This window comes from Pleurodeles waltl, unplaced genomic scaffold (assembly GCF_031143425.1).
Source record: "Pleurodeles waltl isolate 20211129_DDA unplaced genomic scaffold, aPleWal1.hap1.20221129 scaffold_39, whole genome shotgun sequence".
Classification (NCBI taxonomy): Eukaryota; Metazoa; Chordata; class Amphibia; order Caudata; family Salamandridae; genus Pleurodeles; species Pleurodeles waltl.
In genome coordinates this window covers 6,305,768-6,327,462 of record NW_027150097.1, presented here as the reverse complement: position 1 = coordinate 6,327,462, position 21,695 = coordinate 6,305,768, and the positions used below count along the sequence as shown (strand labels likewise).

The 21,695-nt window shown below is 46.0% G+C and overlaps 9 non-coding genes across 9 annotated transcripts; all 9 read right to left on the bottom strand.

The window, feature by feature from the left end:
• Positions 1-271: 271 nt before the first annotated feature.
• TRNAL-CAG (transfer RNA leucine (anticodon CAG)) lies at positions 272-354 on the bottom strand. Its single transcript has one exon. It is a non-coding gene; the product is annotated as a tRNA-Leu (tRNA).
• A 3,560-nt stretch (positions 355-3,914) lies between these two features.
• On the bottom strand, positions 3,915-3,997 carry TRNAL-CAG (transfer RNA leucine (anticodon CAG)). The gene has a single exon. It is a non-coding gene; the product is annotated as a tRNA-Leu (tRNA).
• Positions 3,998-6,346: 2,349 nt separating this feature from the next.
• On the bottom strand, positions 6,347-6,429 carry TRNAL-CAG (transfer RNA leucine (anticodon CAG)). Its single transcript has one exon. It is a non-coding gene; the product is annotated as a tRNA-Leu (tRNA).
• Positions 6,430-7,559: 1,130 nt separating this feature from the next.
• On the bottom strand, positions 7,560-7,642 carry TRNAL-CAG (transfer RNA leucine (anticodon CAG)). Its single transcript has one exon. It is a non-coding gene; the product is annotated as a tRNA-Leu (tRNA).
• A 2,348-nt stretch (positions 7,643-9,990) lies between these two features.
• Positions 9,991-10,073, bottom strand: TRNAL-CAG (transfer RNA leucine (anticodon CAG)). The gene has a single exon. It is a non-coding gene; the product is annotated as a tRNA-Leu (tRNA).
• Positions 10,074-13,633: 3,560 nt separating this feature from the next.
• On the bottom strand, positions 13,634-13,716 carry TRNAL-CAG (transfer RNA leucine (anticodon CAG)). The gene has a single exon. It is a non-coding gene; the product is annotated as a tRNA-Leu (tRNA).
• A 2,349-nt stretch (positions 13,717-16,065) lies between these two features.
• Positions 16,066-16,148, bottom strand: TRNAL-CAG (transfer RNA leucine (anticodon CAG)). The gene has a single exon. It is a non-coding gene; the product is annotated as a tRNA-Leu (tRNA).
• Positions 16,149-17,278: 1,130 nt separating this feature from the next.
• On the bottom strand, positions 17,279-17,361 carry TRNAL-CAG (transfer RNA leucine (anticodon CAG)). Its single transcript has one exon. It is a non-coding gene; the product is annotated as a tRNA-Leu (tRNA).
• Positions 17,362-19,709: 2,348 nt separating this feature from the next.
• TRNAL-CAG (transfer RNA leucine (anticodon CAG)) lies at positions 19,710-19,792 on the bottom strand. Its single transcript has one exon. It is a non-coding gene; the product is annotated as a tRNA-Leu (tRNA).
• Positions 19,793-21,695: the final 1,903 nt, after the last annotated feature.

Sequence of the window (21,695 nt, the reverse complement as noted above, 5' to 3'; positions counted from 1 at the left end):
CTTCTGCACTGTGAACCTGCTGAACTATTGACAGCTGCGCTCTTGATATGTAGGGTCGAAACCTTTATCTCTGCCCCTCTATCACGATTTGTTGAAGATGCTGTGATTTCCCGCTTTACCGATTTACTGCGATTTAGCCAACTTCAGGAAATTAGTGCAAGCAACGGACAATAGATCTTTTCGATAATTTACAGAAAATTTTGACATTGTTTTTGATACGGGTGCTTGGAAAAAAAAAGTCCAAAAATGTATCCACCTCGCAAAAGACACTTGTCAGAAGTGGGATTCAAACCCACGCCTCCAAAGGAGACTGCGACCTGAACGCAGCGCCTTAGACCACTCGGCCATCCTGACACTCTTGATACTGCACTGATGGCTCAATTTCCAGCTTATAAACCAAAATGAGTGCCATGTACTGAGTGAATGTTGTTTAATGTCCTCTCTATTTTCAATTCCAGACCTTCCTGCTCAGGGAAACAGTGGGATCTGAAGCTGATGAAGGAGAGAGGATGGATCATCCTGACAGTGGATCCGGTGGTGACTGCTACTAATTCTCAATCATCTACTACATGGGGTGTGGACATGCTGAATTTTGAGCCAGTGCACATGGCCGGTGGTGACTGCTACTAATTCTCAATCATCTACTACAGGGGGTGTGGACATGCAGAATTTGGAGCCAGTTCAAGATTCAGATCAGGAGGTGCCTGGCTCCATACCAATCAACTCAGTGCCTCTGCGACAAGGACTTGAACGGTACAGTTTGAGTCCTCGACCGCCATGCTCAACGCGGCTGCAAGGATTCGGGGTGGATTGACTGAATGTGGCATTTCTTGTTGTGTACTATTCTTGTATACTGGTTTAGTATAGTATCTTTTTTTTGAGCAGCTATGTTTGTTTTGTATTGGTTAAGGAGAAATGTTGTGTTCGTCATGGGCACGCCTATGATGCACACCAAGGGAGGTAGGGAGTGTTAGTCTCCCCGAGTTTTGGAGTTGGATGGTAGGCGCGGTGACGTGGAACCGGAGAGAATAAAAGGTCAGGGAAGGTGTTCCTCATGGCCAATGACTCTATATTATTCTCTGTGTATTTATTAAAACTTATCTGTGAAACAGGCACTGTGTGTGCACGATGCAACACACCCCTCCCATGCCCAGAATACAGAAGTTAAAAACCAGCTGTGATTGGGACGCAGGGGACCCTGGTGCCACTGAACCTTCTGCACTGTGAACCTGCTGAACTATGGACAGCTGTGCTTTTGATATGTAGGGTCGAAACCTTTATCTCGGCCCCTCTATCAACATTTGTTGAAGATGCTGTGATTTCCTGCTTTACCGATTTACTGCGATTTAGCCAACTTCAGGCAATTAGTGCAAGCAACGGACAATAGATCTTATCGATAATTTACAGAAACTGTTGCCATTGTTTTTGATAAGGGTGCTTGGAAAAAAAAGTCCAAAAATGTATCCACCTTGCAAAGACACTTGTCAGAAGAGGGGTTTGAACCCACGTCTTCAAGGAAGACTGTGACCTGAATGCAGCACCTTAGACCACCCGGCCATCCAGACACTCTTGACACCAGACTGATGGCTCAATTTCCAGCTTATAAACCAAAATGAGTGCCATGTACTGAGTGAATGTTATTTAATGTCCTCTGTATTTTCAATTCCAGACCTTCCTGCTCAGGGAAACAGTGGGATCTGAAGCTGATGAAGGAGAGAGGATGGACCATCCTGACAGTGGACCCTGTGGTGACTGCTACTAATTCTCAATCATCTACTACATGGGGTGTGGACTTACAGAATTTTGAGCCAGTGCATATGGCCGGTGGTGACTGCTACTAATTCTCAATCATCTACTACAGGGGGTGTGGACATGCAGAATTTGGAGCCAGTTCAAGATTCAGATCAGGAGGTGCCTGGCTCCATACCAATCAACTCAGTGCCTCTGAGACAAGGACTTGAACGGTACAGTTTGAGTCCTCCACCGCCATGCTCAACGCGGCTGCAAGGATTCGGGGTGGATTGACTGAATGTGGTATTTATTGTTGTGTACTATTCTTGTATACTGGATTAGTATAGTATCTTTTTTTTGAGCAGCTATGTTTGTTTTGTATTGGTTAAGGAGAAATGTTGTGTTCGTCATGGGCACGCCCATGATGCACACCAAGGGAGGTAGGGAGTGTTAGTCTCCCCCGAGTTTTGGAGTTGGATGGTAGGTGCGGTGATGTGGAATCGGAGAGAATAAAAGGTAGGGGAAGGTGTTCCTCGTGGCCAAAGACTCCATATTATTCTTTGTGTATTTATTAAAACTTCTCTGCAAAACAGGCACTGTGTGTGCACGACGCAACACCCCCACCCCTCCCATCCCCTGAATACAGAAGTTAAAAACCAGCTCTGATTGGGACGCAGGGGACCCTGGTGCCACTGAACCTTCTGTACTGTGAACCTGCAGAACTATTGACAGCTGCGCTTTTGATATGTAGGGTCGAAACCTTTATCTCGGCCCCTCTATCACGATTTGTTGAAGATGCTGTGATTTCCTGCTTTATCGATTTACTGCGATTTAGCCAACTTCAGGCAATTAGTGCAAGCAACGGAAAATAGATCTTATCGATAATTTACAGAAACTGTTGACATTGTTTTTGATAAGGGTGCTTGAAAAAAAAAAGTCCAAAAATGTATCCACCTCGCAAAAGACACTTGTCAGAAGAGGAGTTTGAACCCACGTCTCCAAGGGAGGCTGCAACCTGAACGCAGCGCCTTAGACCACTCGGCCATCCTGACACTCTTCACACCATGCTCATGGCTCAATTTCGAGCGTATAAACCAAAATGAGTGCCATGTACTGAGTGAATGTTGTTTAATGTCCTCTGTATTTTCAATTCCAGACCTTCCTGCTCAGGGAAACAGTGGGATCTGAAGCTGATGAAGGAGAGAGGATGGATCATCCTGACAGTGAATCCGGTGGTGACTGCTACTAATTCTCAATCATCGACTACATGGGGTGTGGACATGCAGAAGTTTGAGCCAGTGCACATGGCCGGTGGTGACTGCTACTAATTCTCAATCATCTACTACAAGGGGTGTGGACATGCAGAATTTGGAGCCAGTTCAAGATTCAGATCAGGAGGTGCCTGGCTCCATACCAATCAACTCAGTGCCTCTGAGACAAGGACTTGAACGGTACAGTTTGAGTCCTCGACCGCCATGCTCAACGCGGCTGCAAGGATTCGGGGTGGATTGACTGAATGTGGCATTTCTTGTTGTGTACTATTCTTGTATACTGGATTAGTATAGTATCTTTTTTTTGAGCAGCTATGTTTGTTTTGTATTGGTTAAGGAGAAATGTTGTGTTCGTCATGGGCACGCCTATGATGCACACCAAGGGAGGTAGGGAGTGTTAGTCTCCCCAGAGTTTTGGAGTTGGATGGTAGGCGCGGTGACATGGAACCGGAGAGAATAAATGGTCAGGGAAGGTGTTCCTCATGGCCAATGACTCTATATTATTCTCTGTGTATTTATTAAAACTTCTCTGCAAAACAGGCACTGTGTGTGCACGATGCAACACACCCCTCCCATGCCCTGAATACAGAAGTTAAAAACCAGCTGTGATTGGGACGCAGGGGACCCTGGTGCCACTGAACCTTCTGCACTGTGAACCTGCTGAACTATTGACAGCTGCGCTCTTGATATGTAGGGTCGAAACCTTTATCTCGGCCCCTCTATCACGATTTGTTGAAGATGCTGTGATTTCCCGCTTTACAGATTTACTGCGATTTAGCCAACTTCAGGAAATTAGTGCAAGCAACGGACAATAGATCTTATCGATAATTTACAGAAACTGTTGACATTGTTTTTGATACGGGTGCTTGGAAAAAAAAAGTCCAAAAATGTATCCACCTCGCAAAAGACACTTGTCAGAAGTGGGATTCGAACCCACGCCTCCAAAGGAGACTGCGACCTGAACGCAGCGCCTTAGACCACTCGGCCATCCTGACACTCTTGACACTGCACTGATGGCTCAATTTCCAGCTTATAAACCAAAATGAGTGCCATGTACTGAGTGAATGTTGTTTAATGTCCTCTGAATTTTCAATTCCAGACCTTCCTGCTCAGGGAAACAGTGGGATCTGAAGCTGATGAAGGAGAGAGGATGGATCATCCTGACAGTGGATCCGGTGGTGACTGCTACTAATTCTCAATCATCTACTACATGGGGTGTGGACATGCTGAATTTTGAGCCAGTGCACATGGCCGGTGGAGACTGCTACTAATTCTCAATCATCTACTACAGGGGGTGTGGACATGCAGAATTTGGAGCCAGTTCAAGATTCAGATCAGGAGGAGCCTGGCTCCATACCAATCAACTCAGTGCCTCTGCGACAAGGACTTGAACGGTACAGTTTGAGTCCTCGACCGCCATGCTCAACGCGGCTGCAAGGATTCGGGGTGGATTGACTGAATGTGGCATTTCTTGTTGTGTACTATTCTTGTATACTGGTTTAGTATAGTATCTTTTTTTTGAGCAGCTATGTTTGTTTTGTATTGGTTAAGGAGAAATGTTGTGTTCGTCATGGGCACGCCTATGATGCACACCAAGGGAGGTAGGGAGTGTTATTCTCCCCCGAGTTTTGGAGTTGGATGGTAGGCGCGGTGACGTGGAACCGGAGAGAATAAAAGGTCAGGGAAGGTGTTCCTCGTGGCCAATGACTCTATATTATTCTCTGTGTATTTATTAAAACTTATCTGTGAAAGAGGCACTGTGTGTGCACGATGCAACACACCCCTCCCATGCCCTGAATACAGAAGTTAAAAACCAGCTGTGATTGGGATGCAGGGGACCCTGGTGCCACTGAACCTTCTGCACTGTGAACCTGCTGAACTATTGACAGCTGTGCTTTTGATATGTAGGGTCGAAACCTTTATCTCGGCCCCTCTATCACGATTTGTTGAAGATGCTGTGATTTCCTGCTTTACCGATTTACTGCGATTTAGCCAACTTCAGGCAATTAGTGCAAGCAACGGACAATACATCTTATCGATAATTTACAGAAACCGTTGACATTGTTTTTGATAAGGGTGCTTGGGAAAAAAAAGTCCAAAAATGTATCCACCTCGCAAAAGACACTTGTCAGAAGAGGGGTTTGCACCCACGTCTCCAAGGGAGACTGTGACCTGAATGCAGCACCTTAGACCACCCGGCCATCCTGACACTCTTGACACCAGACTGATGGCTCAATTTCCAGCTTATAAACCAAAATGAGTGCCATGTACTGAGTGAATGTTATTTAATGTCCTCTGTATTTTCAATTCCAGACCTTCCTGCTCAGGGAAACAGTGGGATCTGAAGCTGATGAAGGAGAGAGGATGGATCATCCTGAAAGTGGAACCTGTGGTGACTGCTACTAATTCTCAATCATCTACTACATGGGGTGTGGATTTGCAGAATTTTGAGCCAGTGCATATGGCCGGTGGTGACTGCTACTAATTCTCAATCATCTACTACAGGGGGTGTGGACATGCAGAATTTGGAGCCAGTTCAAGATTCAGATCAGGAGGTGCCTGGCTCCATACCAATCAACTCAGTGCCTCTGAGACAAGGACTTGAACGGTACAGTTTGAGTCCTCGACCGCCATGCTCAACGCGGCTGCAAGGATTCGGGGTGGATTGACTGAATGTGGTATTTATTGTTGTGTACTATTCTTGTATACTGGATTAGTATAGTATCTTTTTTTTGAGCAGCTATGTTTGTTTTGTATTGGTTAAGGAGAAATGTTGTGTTCGTCATGGGCACGCCCATGATGCACACCAAGGGAGGTAGGGAGTGTTAGTCTCCCCCGAGTTTTGGAGTTGGATGGTAGGTGCGGTGATGTGGAATCGGAGAGAATAAAAGGTAGGGGAAGGTGTTCCTCGTGGCTAAAGACTCCATATTATTCTTTGTGTATTTATTAAAACTTCTCTGCAAAACAGGCACTGTGTGTGCACGACGCAACACCCCCACCCCTCCCATCCCCTGAATACAGAAGTTAAAAACCAGCTGTGATTGGGATGCAGGGGACCCTGGTGCCACTGAACCTTTTGCACTGTGAACCTGCTGAACTATTGACAGCTGCGCTTTTGATATGTAGGGTCGAAACCTTTATCTCGGCCCCTCTATCACGATTTGTTGAAGATGCTGTGATTTCCTGCTTTACCGATTTACTGCGATTTAGCCAACTTCAGGCAATTAGTGCAAGCAATGGAAAATAGATCTTATCGATAATTTACAGAAACTGTTGACATTGTTTTTGATACGGTGCTTGGGAAAAAAAAAGTCCAAAAATGTATCCACCTCGCAAAATACACTTGTCAGAAGTGGGATTTGAACCCACACCTCCAAGGGAGACTGCGACCTGAACGCAGCGCCTTAGACCACTCGGCCATCCTGACACTCTTCACACCTCCCTCATGGCTCAATTTCGAGCGTATAAACCAAAATGAGTGCCATGTACTGAGTGAATGTTGTTTAATGTCCTCTGTATTTTCAATTCCAGACCTTCCTGCTCAGGGAAACAGTGGGATCTGAAGCTGATGAAGGAGAGAGGATGGATCATCCTGACAGTGAATCCGGTGGTGACTGCTACTAATTCTCAATCATCGACTACATGGGGTGTGGACATGCAGAAGTTTGAGCCAGTGCACATGGCCGGTGGTGACTGCTACTAATTCTCAATCATCTACTACAAGGGGTGTGGACATGCAGAATTTGGAGCCAGTTCAAGATTCAGATCAGGAGGTGCCTCGCTCCATACCAATCAACTCAGTGCCTCTGAGACAAGGACTTGAACGGTACAGTTTGAGTCCTCGACCGCCATGCTCAACGCGGCTGCAAGGATTCGGGGTGGATTGACTGAATGTGGCATTTCTTGTTGTGTACTATTCTTGTATACTGGATTAGTATAGTATCTTTTTTTTGAGCAGCTATGTTTGTTTTGTATTGGTTAAGGAGAAATGTTGTGTTCGTCATGGGCACGCCTATGATGCACACCAAGGGAGGTAGGGAGTGTTAGTCTCCCCGAGTTTTGGAGTTGGATGGTAGGCGCGGTGACGTGGAACCGCAGAGAATAAAGGGTCAGGGAAGGTGTTCCTCGTGGCCAATGACTCTATATTATTCTCTTTGTATTTATAAAAACTTATCTGCGAAACAGGCACCGTGTGTGCACGATGCAACACACCCCTCCCATGCCCTGAATACAGAAGTTAAAAACCAGCTGTGATTGGGACGCAGGGGACCCTGGTGCCACTGAACCTTCTGCACTGTGAACCTGCTGAACTATTGACAGCTGCGCTCTTGATATGTAGGGTCGAAACCTTTATCTCTGCCCCTCTATCACGATTTGTTGAAGATGCTGTGATTTCCCGCTTTACCGATTTACTGCGATTTAGCCAACTTCAGGAAATTAGTGCAAGCAACGGACAATAGATCTTATCGATAATTTACAGAAACTGTTGACATTGTTTTTGATACGGGTGCTTGGAAAAAAAAAGTCCAAAAATGTATCCACCTCGCAAAAGACACTTGTCAGAAGTGGGATTCGAACCCACGCCTCCAAAGGAGACTGCGACCTGAACGCAGCGCCTTAGACCACTCGGCCATCCTGACACTCTTGACACTGCACTGATGGCTCAATTTCCAGCTTATAAACCAAAATGAGTGCCATGTACTGAGTGAATGTTGTTTAATGTCCTCTGTATTTTCAATTCCAGACCTTCCTGCTCAGGGAAACAGTGGGATCTGAAGCTGATGAAGGAGAGAGGATGGATCATCCTGACAGTGGATCCGGTGGTGACTGCTACTAATTCTCAATCATCTACTACATGGGGTGTGGACATGCTGAATTTTGAGCCAGTGCACATGGCCGGTGGTGACTGCTACTAATTCTCAATCATCTACTACAGGGGGTGTGGACATGCAGAATTTGGAGCCAGTTCAAGATTCAGATCAGGAGGTGCCTGGCTCCATACCAATCAACTCAGTGCCTCTGAGACAAGGACATGAAGGGTACAATTTGAGTCCTCGACCGCCATGCTCAACGCGGCTGCAAGGATTCGGGGTGGATTGACTGAATGTGGTATTTATCGTTGTGTACTATTCTTGTATACTGGATTAGTATAGTATCTTTTTTTTGAGCAGCTATGTTTGTTTTGTATTGGTTAAGGATAAATGTTGTGTTCGTCATGGGCACGCCCATGATGCACACCAAGGGAAGTAGGGAGTGTTAGTCTCCCCCGAGTTTTGGAGTTGGATGGTAGGTGCGGTGATGTGGAATCGGAGAGAATAAAAGGTAGGGGAAGGTGTTCCTCGTGGCTAAAGACTCCATATTATTCTTTGTGTATTTATTAAAACTTCTCTGCAAAACAGGCACTGTGTGTGCACGACGCAACACCCCCACCCCTCCCATCCCCTGAATACAGAAGTTAAAAACCAGCTGTGATTGGGACGCAGGGGACCCTGGTGCCACCGAACCTTCTGCACTGTGAACCTGCTGATCTATTGACAGCTGCGCTTTTGATATGTAGGGTCGAAACCTTTATCTCGGCCCCTCTATCACGATTTGTTGAAGATGCTGTGATTTCCTGCTTTACCGATTTACTGCGATTTAGCCAACTTCAGGCAATTAGTGCAAGCAACGGAAAATATATCTTATCGATAATTTACAGAAACTCTTGACATTGTTTTTGATACGGTGCTTGAGAAAAAAAAGTCAAAAAATGTATCCACCTCGCAAAATACACTTGTCAGAAGTGGGATTTGAACCCACACCTCCAAGGGAGGCAGCGATCTGAACGCAGCGCCTTAGACCATTCGGCCATCCTGACACTCTTCACACCTCGCTCATGGCTCAATTTCGAGCGTATAAACCAAAATGAGTGCCATGTACTGAGTGAATGTTGTTTAATGTCCTCTGTATTTTCAATTCCAGACCTTCCTGCTCAGGGAAACAGTGGGATCTGAAGCTGATGAAGGAGAGAGGATGGATCATCCTGACAGTGAATCCGGTGGTGACTGCTACGAATTCTCAATCATCGACTACATGGGGTGTGGACATGCAGAAGTTTGAGCCAGTGCACATGGCCGGTGGTGACTGCTACTAATTCTCAATCATCTACTACAAGGGGTGTGGACATGCAGAATTTGGAGCCAGTTCAAGATTCAGATCAGGAGGTGCCTGGCTCCATACCAATCAACTCAGTGCCTCTGAGACAAGCACTTGAACGGTACAGTTTGAGTCCTCGACCGCCATGCTCAACGCGGCTGCAAGGATTCGGGGTGGATTGACTGAATGTGGCATTTCTTGTTGTGTACTATTCTTGTATACTGGATTAGTATAGTATCTTTTTTTTGAGCAGCTATGTTTGTTTTGTATTGGTTAAGGAGAAATGTTGTGTTCGTCATGGGCACGCCTATGATGCACACCAAGGAAGGTAGGGAGTGTTAGTCTCCCCTGAGTTTTGGAGTTGGATGGTAGGCGCTGTGACGTGGAACCGGAGAGAATAAAAGGTCAGGGAAGGTGTTCCTCGTGGCCAATGACTCTATATTATTCTCTGTGTATTTATTAAAACTTATCTGCGAAACAGGCACCGTGTGTGCACGATGCAACACACCCCTCCCATGCCCTGAATACAGAAGTTAAAAACCAGCTGTGATTGGGACGCAGGGGACCCTGGTGCCACTGAACCTTCTGCACTGTGAACCTGCTGAACTATTGACAGCTGCGCTCTTGATATGTAGGGTCGAAACCTTTATCTCTGCCCCTCTATCACGATTTGTTGAAGATGCTGTGATTTCCCGCTTTACCGATTTACTGCGATTTAGCCAACTTCAGGAAATTAGTGCAAGCAACGGACAATAGATCTTTTCGATAATTTACAGAAAATTTTGACATTGTTTTTGATACGGGTGCTTGGAAAAAAAAAGTCCAAAAATGTATCCACCTCGCAAAAGACACTTGTCAGAAGTGGGATTCAAACCCACACCTCCAAAGGAGACTGCGACCTGAACGCAGCGCCTTAGACCACTCGGCCATCCTGACACTCTTGATACTGCACTGATGGCTCAATTTCCAGCTTATAAACCAAAATGAGTGCCATGTACTGAGTGAATGTTGTTTAATGTCCTCTCTATTTTCAATTCCAGACCTTCCTGCTCAGGGAAACAGTGGGATCTGAAGCTGATGAAGGAGAGAGGATGGATCATCCTGACAGTGGATCCGGTGGTGACTGCTACTAATTCTCAATCATCTACTACATGGGGTGTGGACATGCTGAATTTTGAGCCAGTGCACATGGCCGGTGGTGACTGCTACTAATTCTCAATCATCTACTACAGGGGGTGTGGACATGCAGAATTTGGAGCCAGTTCAAGATTCAGATCAGGAGGTGCCTGGCTCCATACCAATCAACTCAGTGCCTCTGCGACAAGGACTTGAACGGTACAGTTTGAGTCCTCGACCGCCATGCTCAACGCGGCTGCAAGGATTCGGGGTGGATTGACTGAATGTGGCATTTCTTGTTGTGTACTATTCTTGTATACTGGTTTAGTATAGTATCTTTTTTTTGAGCAGCTATGTTTGTTTTGTATTGGTTAAGGAGAAATGTTGTGTTCGTCATGGGCACGCCTATGATGCACACCAAGGGAGGTAGGGAGTGTTAGTCTCCCCGAGTTTTGGAGTTGGATGGTAGGCGCGGTGACGTGGAACCGGAGAGAATAAAAGGTCAGGGAAGGTGTTCCTCATGGCCAATGACTCTATATTATTCTCTGTGTATTTATTAAAACTTATCTGTGAAACAGGCACTGTGTGTGCACGATGCAACACACCCCTCCCATGCCCAGAATACAGAAGTTAAAAACCAGCTGTGATTGGGACGCAGGGGACCCTGGTGCCACTGAACCTTCTGCACTGTGAACCTGCTGAACTATGGACAGCTGTGCTTTTGATATGTAGGGTCGAAACCTTTATCTCGGCCCCTCTATCAACATTTGTTGAAGATGCTGTGATTTCCTGCTTTACCGATTTACTGCGATTTAGCCAACTTCAGGCAATTAGTGCAAGCAACGGACAATAGATCTTATCGATAATTTACAGAAACTGTTGCCATTGTTTTTGATAAGGGTGCTTGGAAAAAAAAGTCCAAAAAGGTATCCACCTTGCAAAGACACTTGTCAGAAGAGGGGTTTGAACCCACGTCTTCAAGGAAGACTGTGACCTGAATGCAGCACCTTAGACCACCCGGCCATCCAGACACTCTTGACACCAGACTGATGGCTCAATTTCCAGCTTATAAACCAAAATGAGTGCCATGTACTGAGTGAATGTTATTTAATGTCCTCTGTATTTTCAATTCCAGACCTTCCTGCTCAGGGAAACAGTGGGATCTGAAGCTGATGAAGGAGAGAGGATGGACCATCCTGACAGTGGACCCTGTGGTGACTGCTACTAATTCTCAATCATCTACTACATGGGGTGTGGACTTACAGAATTTTGAGCCAGTGCATATGGCCGGTGGTGACTGCTACTAATTCTCAATCATCTACTACAGGGGGTGTGGACATGCAGAATTTGGAGCCAGTTCAAGATTCAGATCAGGAGGTGCCTGGCTCCATACCAATCAACTCAGTGCCTCTGAGACAAGGACTTGAACGGTACAGTTTGAGTCCTCCACCGCCATGCTCAACGCGGCTGCAAGGATTCGGGGTGGATTGACTGAATGTGGTATTTATTGTTGTGTACTATTCTTGTATACTGGATTAGTATAGTATCTTTTTTTTGAGCAGCTATGTTTGTTTTGTATTGGTTAAGGAGAAATGTTGTGTTCGTCATGGGCACGCCCATGATGCACACCAAGGGAGGTAGGGAGTGTTAGTCTCCCCCGAGTTTTGGAGTTGGATGGTAGGTGCGGTGATGTGGAATCGGAGAGAATAAAAGGTAGGGGAAGGTGTTCCTCGTGGCCAAAGACTCCATATTATTCTTTGTGTATTTATTAAAACTTCTCTGCAAAACAGGCACTGTGTGTGCACGACGCAACACCCCCACCCCTCCCATCCCCTGAATACAGAAGTTAAAAACCAGCTCTGATTGGGACGCAGGGGACCCTGGTGCCACTGAACCTTCTGTACTGTGAACCTGCAGAACTATTGACAGCTGCGCTTTTGATATGTAGGGTCGAAACCTTTATCTCGGCCCCTCTATCACGATTTGTTGAAGATGCTGTGATTTCCTGCTTTATCGATTTACTGCGATTTAGCCAACTTCAGGCAATTAGTGCAAGCAACGGAAAATAGATCTTATCGATAATTTACAGAAACTGTTGACATTGTTTTTGATAAGGGTGCTTGAAAAAAAAAAGTCCAAAAATGTATCCACCTCGCAAAAGACACTTGTCAGAAGAGGAGTTTGAACCCACGTCTCCAAGGGAGGCTGCAACCTGAACGCAGCGCCTTAGACCACTCGGCCATCCTGACACTCTTCACACCACGCTCATGGCTCAATTTCGAGCGTATAAACCAAAATGAGTGCCATGTACTGAGTGAATGTTGTTTAATGTCCTCTGTATTTTCAATTCCAGACCTTCCTGCTCAGGGAAACAGTGGGATCTGAAGCTGATGAAGGAGAGAGGATGGATCATCCTGACAGTGAATCCGGTGGTGACTGCTACTAATTCTCAATGATCGACTACATGGGGTGTGGACATGCAGAAGTTTGAGCCAGTGCACATGGCCGGTGGTGACTGCTACTAATTCTCAATCATCTACTACAAGGGGTGTGGACATGCAGAATTTGGAGCCAGTTCAAGATTCAGATCAGGAGGTGCCTGGCTCCATACCAATCAACTCAGTGCCTCTGAGACAAGGACTTGAACGGTACAGTTTGAGTCCTCGACCGCCATGCTCAACGCGGCTGCAAGGATTCGGGGTGGATTGACTGAATGTGGCATTTCTTGTTGTGTACTATTCTTGTATACTGGATTAGTATAGTATCTTTTTTTTGAGCAGCTATGTTTGTTTTGTATTGGTTAAGGAGAAATGTTGTGTTCGTCATGGGCACGCCTATGATGCACACCAAGGGAGGTAGGGAGTGTTAGTCTCCCCAGAGTTTTGGAGTTGGATGGTAGGCGCGGTGACATGGAACCGGAGAGAATAAATGGTCAGGGAAGGTGTTCCTCATGGCCAATGACTCTATATTATTCTCTGTGTATTTATTAAAACTTCTCTGCAAAACAGGCACTGTGTGTGCACGATGCAACACACCCCTCCCATGCCCTGAATACAGAAGTTAAAAACCAGCTGTGATTGGGACGCAGGGGACCCTGGTGCCACTGAACCTTCTGCACTGTGAACCTGCTGAACTATTGACAGCTGCGCTCTTGATATGTAGGGTCGAAACCTTTATCTCGGCCCCTCTATCACGATTTGTTGAAGATGCTGTGATTTCCCGCTTTACAGATTTACTGCGATTTAGCCAACTTCAGGAAATTAGTGCAAGCAACGGACAATAGATCTTATCGATAATTTACAGAAACTGTTGACATTGTTTTTGATACGGGTGCTTGGAAAAAAAAAGTCCAAAAATGTATCCACCTCGCAAAAGACACTTGTCAGAAGTGGGATTCGAACCCACGCCTCCAAAGGAGACTGCGACCTGAACGCAGCGCCTTAGACCACTCGGCCATCCTGACACTCTTGACACTGCACTGATGGCTCAATTTCCAGCTTATAAACCAAAATGAGTGCCATGTACTGAGTGAATGTTGTTTAATGTCCTCTGAATTTTCAATTCCAGACCTTCCTGCTCAGGGAAACAGTGGGATCTGAAGCTGATGAAGGAGAGAGGATGGATCATCCTGACAGTGGATCCGGTGGTGACTGCTACTAATTCTCAATCATCTACTACATGGGGTGTGGACATGCTGAATTTTGAGCCAGTGCACATGGCCGGTGGAGACTGCTACTAATTCTCAATCATCTACTACAGGGGGTGTGGACATGCAGAATTTGGAGCCAGTTCAAGATTCAGATCAGGAGGAGCCTGGCTCCATACCAATCAACTCAGTGCCTCTGCGACAAGGACTTGAACGGTACAGTTTGAGTCCTCGACCGCCATGCTCAACGCGGCTGCAAGGATTCGGGGTGGATTGACTGAATGTGGCATTTCTTGTTGTGTACTATTCTTGTATACTGGTTTAGTATAGTATCTTTTTTTTGAGCAGCTATGTTTGTTTTGTATTGGTTAAGGAGAAATGTTGTGTTCGTCATGGGCACGCCTATGATGCACACCAAGGGAGGTAGGGAGTGTTATTCTCCCCCGAGTTTTGGAGTTGGATGGTAGGCGCGGTGACGTGGAACCGGAGAGAATAAAAGGTCAGGGAAGGTGTTCCTCGTGGCCAATGACTCTATATTATTCTCTGTGTATTTATTAAAACTTATCTGTGAAAGAGGCACTGTGTGTGCACGATGCAACACACCCCTCCCATGCCCTGAATACAGAAGTTAAAAACCAGCTGTGATTGGGATGCAGGGGACCCTGGTGCCACTGAACCTTCTGCACTGTGAACCTGCTGAACTATTGACAGCTGTGCTTTTGATATGTAGGGTCGAAACCTTTATCTCGGCCCCTCTATCACGATTTGTTGAAGATGCTGTGATTTCCTGCTTTACCGATTTACTGCGATTTAGCCAACTTCAGGCAATTAGTGCAAGCAACGGACAATACATCTTATCGATAATTTACAGAAACCGTTGACATTGTTTTTGATAAGGGTGCTTGGGAAAAAAAAGTCCAAAAATGTATCCACCTCGCAAAAGACACTTGTCAGAAGAGGGGTTTGCACCCACGTCTCCAAGGGAGACTGTGACCTGAATGCAGCACCTTAGACCACCCGGCCATCCTGACACTCTTGACACCAGACTGATGGCTCAATTTCCAGCTTATAAACCAAAATGAGTGCCATGTACTGAGTGAATGTTATTTAATGTCCTCTGTATTTTCAATTCCAGACCTTCCTGCTCAGGGAAACAGTGGGATCTGAAGCTGATGAAGGAGAGAGGATGGATCATCCTGAAAGTGGAACCTGTGGTGACTGCTACTAATTCTCAATCATCTACTACATGGGGTGTGGATTTGCAGAATTTTGAGCCAGTGCATATGGCCGGTGGTGACTGCTACTAATTCTCAATCATCTACTACAGGGGGTGTGGACATGCAGAATTTGGAGCCAGTTCAAGATTCAGATCAGGAGGTGCCTGGCTCCATACCAATCAACTCAGTGCCTCTGAGACAAGGACTTGAACGGTACAGTTTGAGTCCTCGACCGCCATGCTCAACGCGGCTGCAAGGATTCGGGGTGGATTGACTGAATGTGGTATTTATTGTTGTGTACTATTCTTGTATACTGGATTAGTATAGTATCTTTTTTTTGAGCAGCTATGTTTGTTTTGTATTGGTTAAGGAGAAATGTTGTGTTCGTCATGGGCACGCCCATGATGCACACCAAGGGAGGTAGGGAGTGTTAGTCTCCCCCGAGTTTTGGAGTTGGATGGTAGGTGCGGTGATGTGGAATCGGAGAGAATAAAAGGTAGGGGAAGGTGTTCCTCGTGGCTAAAGACTCCATATTATTCTTTGTGTATTTATTAAAACTTCTCTGCAAAACAGGCACTGTGTGTGCACGACGCAACACCCCCACCCCTCCCATCCCCTGAATACAGAAGTTAAAAACCAGCTGTGATTGGGATGCAGGGGACCCTGGTGCCACTGAACCTTTTGCACTGTGAACCTGCTGAACTATTGACAGCTGCGCTTTTGATATGTAGGGTCGAAACCTTTATCTCGGCCCCTCTATCACGATTTGTTGAAGATGCTGTGATTTCCTGCTTTACCGATTTACTGCGATTTAGCCAACTTCAGGCAATTAGTGCAAGCAATGGAAAATAGATCTTATCGATAATTTACAGAAACTGTTGACATTGTTTTTGATACGGTGCTTGGGAAAAAAAAAGTCCAAAAATGTATCCACCTCGCAAAATACACTTGTCAGAAGTGGGATTTGAACCCACACCTCCAAGGGAGACTGCGACCTGAACGCAGCGCCTTAGACCACTCGGCCATCCTGACACTCTTCACACCTCCCTCATGGCTCAATTTCGAGCGTATAAACCAAAATGAGTGCCATGTACTGAGTGAATGTTGTTTAATGTCCTCTGTATTTTCAATTCCAGACCTTCCTGCTCAGGGAAACAGTGGGATCTGAAGCTGATGAAGGAGAGAGGATGGATCATCCTGACAGTGAATCCGGTGGTGACTGCTACTAATTCTCAATCATCGACTACATGGGGTGTGGACATGCAGAAGTTTGAGCCAGTGCACATGGCCGGTGGTGACTGCTACTAATTCTCAATCATCTACTACAAGGGGTGTGGACATGCAGAATTTGGAGCCAGTTCAAGATTCAGATCAGGAGGTGCCTCGCTCCATACCAATCAACTCAGTGCCTCTGAGACAAGGACTTGAACGGTACAGTTTGAGTCCTCGACCGCCATGCTCAACGCGGCTGCAAGGATTCGGGGTGGATTGACTGAATGTGGCATTTCTTGTTGTGTACTATTCTTGTATACTGGATTAGTATAGTATCTTTTTTTTGAGCAGCTATGTTTGTTTTGTATTGGTTAAGGAGAAATGTTGTGTTCGTCATGGGCACGCCTATGATGCACACCAAGGGAGGTAGGGAGTGTTAGTCTCCCCGAGTTTTGGAGTTGGATGGTAGGCGCGGTGACGTGGAACCGCAGAGAATAAAGGGTCAGGGAAGGTGTTCCTCGTGGCCAATGACTCTATATTATTCTCTTTGTATTTATAAAAACTTATCTGCGAAACAGGCACCGTGTGTGCACGATGCAACACACCCCTCCCATGCCCTGAATACAGAAGTTAAAAACCAGCTGTGATTGGGACGCAGGGGACCCTGGTGCCACTGAACCTTCTGCACTGTGAACCTGCTGAACTATTGACAGCTGCGCTCTTGATATGTAGGGTCGAAACCTTTATCTCTGCCCCTCTATCACGATTTGTTGAAGATGCTGTGATTTCCCGCTTTACCGATTTACTGCGATTTAGCCAACTTCAGGAAATTAGTGCAAGCAACGGACAATAGATCTTATCGATAATTTACAGAAACTGTTGACATTGTTTTTGATACGGGTGCTTGGAAAAAAAAAGTCCAAAAATGTATCCACCTCGCAAAAGACACTTGTCAGAAGTGGGATTCGAACCCACGCCTCCAAAGGAGACTGCGACCTGAACGCAGCGCCTTAGACCACTCGGCCATCCTGACACTCTTGACACTGCACTGATGGCTCAATTTCCAGCTTATAAACCAAAATGAGTGCCATGTACTGAGTGAATGTTGTTTAATGTCCTCTGTATTTTCAATTCCAGACCTTCCTGCTCAGGGAAACAGTGGGATCTGAAGCTGATGAAGGAGAGAGGATGGATCATCCTGACAGTGGATCCGGTGGTGACTGCTACTAATTCTCAATCATCTACTACATGGGGTGTGGACATGCTGAATTTTGAGCCAGTGCACATGGCCGGTGGTGACTGCTACTAATTCTCAATCATCTACTACAGGGGGTGTGGACATGCAGAATTTGGAGCCAGTTCAAGATTCAGATCAGGAGGTGCCTGGCTCCATACCAATCAACTCAGTGCCTCTGAGACAAGGACATGAAGGGTACAATTTGAGTCCTCGACCGCCATGCTCAACGCGGCTGCAAGGATTCGGGGTGGATTGACTGAATGTGGTATTTATCGTTGTGTACTATTCTTGTATACTGGATTAGTATAGTATCTTTTTTTTGAGCAGCTATGTTTGTTTTGTATTGGTTAAGGATAAATGTTGTGTTCGTCATGGGCACGCCCATGATGCACACCAAGGGAAGTAGGGAGTGTTAGTCTCCCCCGAGTTTTGGAGTTGGATGGTAGGTGCGGTGATGTGGAATCGGAGAGAATAAAAGGTAGGGGAAGGTGTTCCTCGTGGCTAAAGACTCCATATTATTCTTTGTGTATTTATTAAAACTTCTCTGCAAAACAGGCACTGTGTGTGCACGACGCAACACCCCCACCCCTCCCATCCCCTGAATACAGAAGTTAAAAACCAGCTGTGATTGGGACGCAGGGGACCCTGGTGCCACCGAACCTTCTGCACTGTGAACCTGCTGATCTATTGACAGCTGCGCTTTTGATATGTAGGGTCGAAACCTTTATCTCGGCCCCTCTATCACGATTTGTTGAAGATGCTGTGATTTCCTGCTTTACCGATTTACTGCGATTTAGCCAACTTCAGGCAATTAGTGCAAGCAACGGAAAATATATCTTATCGATAATTTACAGAAACTCTTGACATTGTTTTTGATACGGTGCTTGAGAAAAAAAAGTCAAAAAATGTATCCACCTCGCAAAATACACTTGTCAGAAGTGGGATTTGAACCCACACCTCCAAGGGAGGCAGCGATCTGAACGCAGCGCCTTAGACCATTCGGCCATCCTGACACTCTTCACACCTCGCTCATGGCTCAATTTCGAGCGTATAAACCAAAATGAGTGCCATGTACTGAGTGAATGTTGTTTAATGTCCTCTGTATTTTCAATTCCAGACCTTCCTGCTCAGGGAAACAGTGGGATCTGAAGCTGATGAAGGAGAGAGGATGGATCATCCTGACAGTGAATCCGGTGGTGACTGCTACGAATTCTCAATCATCGACTACATGGGGTGTGGACATGCAGAAGTTTGAGCCAGTGCACATGGCCGGTGGTGACTGCTACTAATTCTCAATCATCTACTACAAGGGGTGTGGACATGCAGAATTTGGAGCCAGTTCAAGATTCAGATCAGGAGGTGCCTGGCTCCATACCAATCAACTCAGTGCCTCTGAGACAAGCACTTGAACGGTACAGTTTGAGTCCTCGACCGCCATGCTCAACGCGGCTGCAAGGATTCGGGGTGGATTGACTGAATGTGGCATTTCTTGTTGTGTACTATTCTTGTATACTGGATTAGTATAGTATCTTTTTTTTGAGCAGCTATGTTTGTTTTGTATTGGTTAAGGAGAAATGTTGTGTTCGTCATGGGCACGCCTATGATGCACACCAAGGAAGGTAGGGAGTGTTAGTCTCCCCTGAGTTTTGGAGTTGGATGGTAGGCGCTGTGACGTGGAACCGGAGAGAATAAAAGGTCAGGGAAGGTGTTCCTCGTGGCCAATGACTCTATATTATTCTCTGTGTATTTATTAAAACTTATCTGCGAAACAGGCACCGTGTGTGCACGATGCAACACACCCCTCCCATGCCCTGAATACAGAAGTTAAAAACCAGCTGTGATTGGGACGCAGGGGACCCTGGTGCCACTGAACCTTCTGCACTGTGAACCTGCTGAACTATTGACAGCTGCGCTCTTGATATGTAGGGTCGAAACCTTTATCTCTGCCCCTCTATCACGATTTGTTGAAGATGCTGTGATTTCCCGCTTTACCGATTTACTGCGATTTAGCCAACTTCAGGAAATTAGTGCAAGCAACGGACAATAGATCTTTTCGATAATTTACAGAAAATTTTGACATTGTTTTTGATACGGGTGCTTGGAAAAAAAAAGTCCAAAAATGTATCCACCTCGCAAAAGACACTTGTCAGAAGTGGGATTCAAACCCACACCTCCAAAGGAGACTGCGACCTGAACGCAGCGCCTTAGACCACTCGGCCATCCTGACACTCTTGATACTGCACTGATGGCTCAATTTCCAGCTTATAAACCAAAATGAGTGCCATGTACTGAGTGAATGTTGTTTAATGTCCTCTCTATTTTCAATTCCAGACCTTCCTGCTCAGGGAAACAGTGGGATCTGAAGCTGATGAAGGAGAGAGGATGGATCATCCTGACAGTGGATCCGGTGGTGACTGCTACTAATTCTCAATCATCTACTACATGGGGTGTGGACATGCTGAATTTTGAGCCAGTGCACATGGCCGGTGGTGACTGCTACTAATTCTCAATCATCTACTACAGGGGGTGTGGACATGCAGAATTTGGAGCCAGTTCAAGATTCAGATCAGGAGGTGCCTGGCTCCATACCAATCAACTCAGTGCCTCTGCGACAAGGACTTGAACGGTACAGTTTGAGTCCTCGACCGCCATGCTCAACGCGGCTGCAAGGATTCGGGGTGGATTGACTGAATGTGGCATTTCTTGTTGTGTACTATTCTTGTATACTGGTTTAGTATAGTATCTTTTTTTTGAGCAGCTATGTTTGTTTTGTATTGGTTAAGGAGAAATGTTGTGTTCGTCATGGGCACGCCTATGATGCACACCAAGGGAGGTAGGGAGTGTTAGTCTCCCCGAGTTTTGGAGTTGGATGGTAGGCGCGGTGACGTGGAACCGGAGAGAATAAAAGGTCAGGGAAGGTGTTCCTCATGGCCAATGACTCTATATTATTCTCTGTGTATTTATTAAAACTTATCTGTGAAACAGGCACTGTGTGTGCACGATGCAACACACCCCTCCCATGCCCAGAATACAGAAGTTAAAAACCAGCTGTGATTGGGACGCAGGGGACCCTGGTGCCACTGAACCTTCTGCACTGTGAACCTGCTGAACTATGGACAGCTGTGCTTTTGATATGTAGGGTCGAAACCTTTATCTCGGCCCCTCTATCAACATTTGTTGAAGATGCTGTGATTTCCTGCTTTACCGATTTACTGCGATTTAGCCAACTTCAGGCAATTAGTGCAAGCAACGGACAATAGATCTTATCGATAATTTACAGAAACTGTTGCCATTGTTTTTGATAAGGGTGCTTGGAAAAAAAAGTCCAAAAATGTATCCACCTTGCAAAGACACTTGTCAGAAGAGGGGTTTGAACCCACGTCTTCAAGGAAGACTGTGACCTGAATGCAGCACCTTAGACCACCCGGCCATCCAGACACTCTTGACACCAGACTGATGGCTCAATTTCCAGCTTATAAACCAAAATGAGTGCCATGTACTGAGTGAATGTTATTTAATGTCCTCTGTATTTTCAATTCCAGACCTTCCTGCTCAGGGAAACAGTGGGATCTGAAGCTGATGAAGGAGAGAGGATGGACCATCCTGACAGTGGACCCTGTGGTGACTGCTACTAATTCTCAATCATCTACTACATGGGGTGTGGACTTACAGAATTTTGAGCCAGTGCATATGGCCGGTGGTGACTGCTACTAATTCTCAATCATCTACTACAGGGGGTGTGGACATGCAGAATTTGGAGCCAGTTCAAGATTCAGATCAGGAGGTGCCTGGCTCCATACCAATCAACTCAGTGCCTCTGAGACAAGGACTTGAACGGTACAGTTTGAGTCCTCCACCGCCATGCTCAACGCGGCTGCAAGGATTCGGGGTGGATTGACTGAATGTGGTATTTATTGTTGTGTACTATTCTTGTATACTGGATTAGTATAGTATCTTTTTTTTGAGCAGCTATGTTTGTTTTGTATTGGTTAAGGAGAAATGTTGTGTTCGTCATGGGCACGCCCATGATGCACACCAAGGGAGGTAGGGAGTGTTAGTCTCCCCCGAGTTTTGGAGTTGGATGGTAGGTGCGGTGATGTGGAATCGGAGAGAATAAAAGGTAGGGGAAG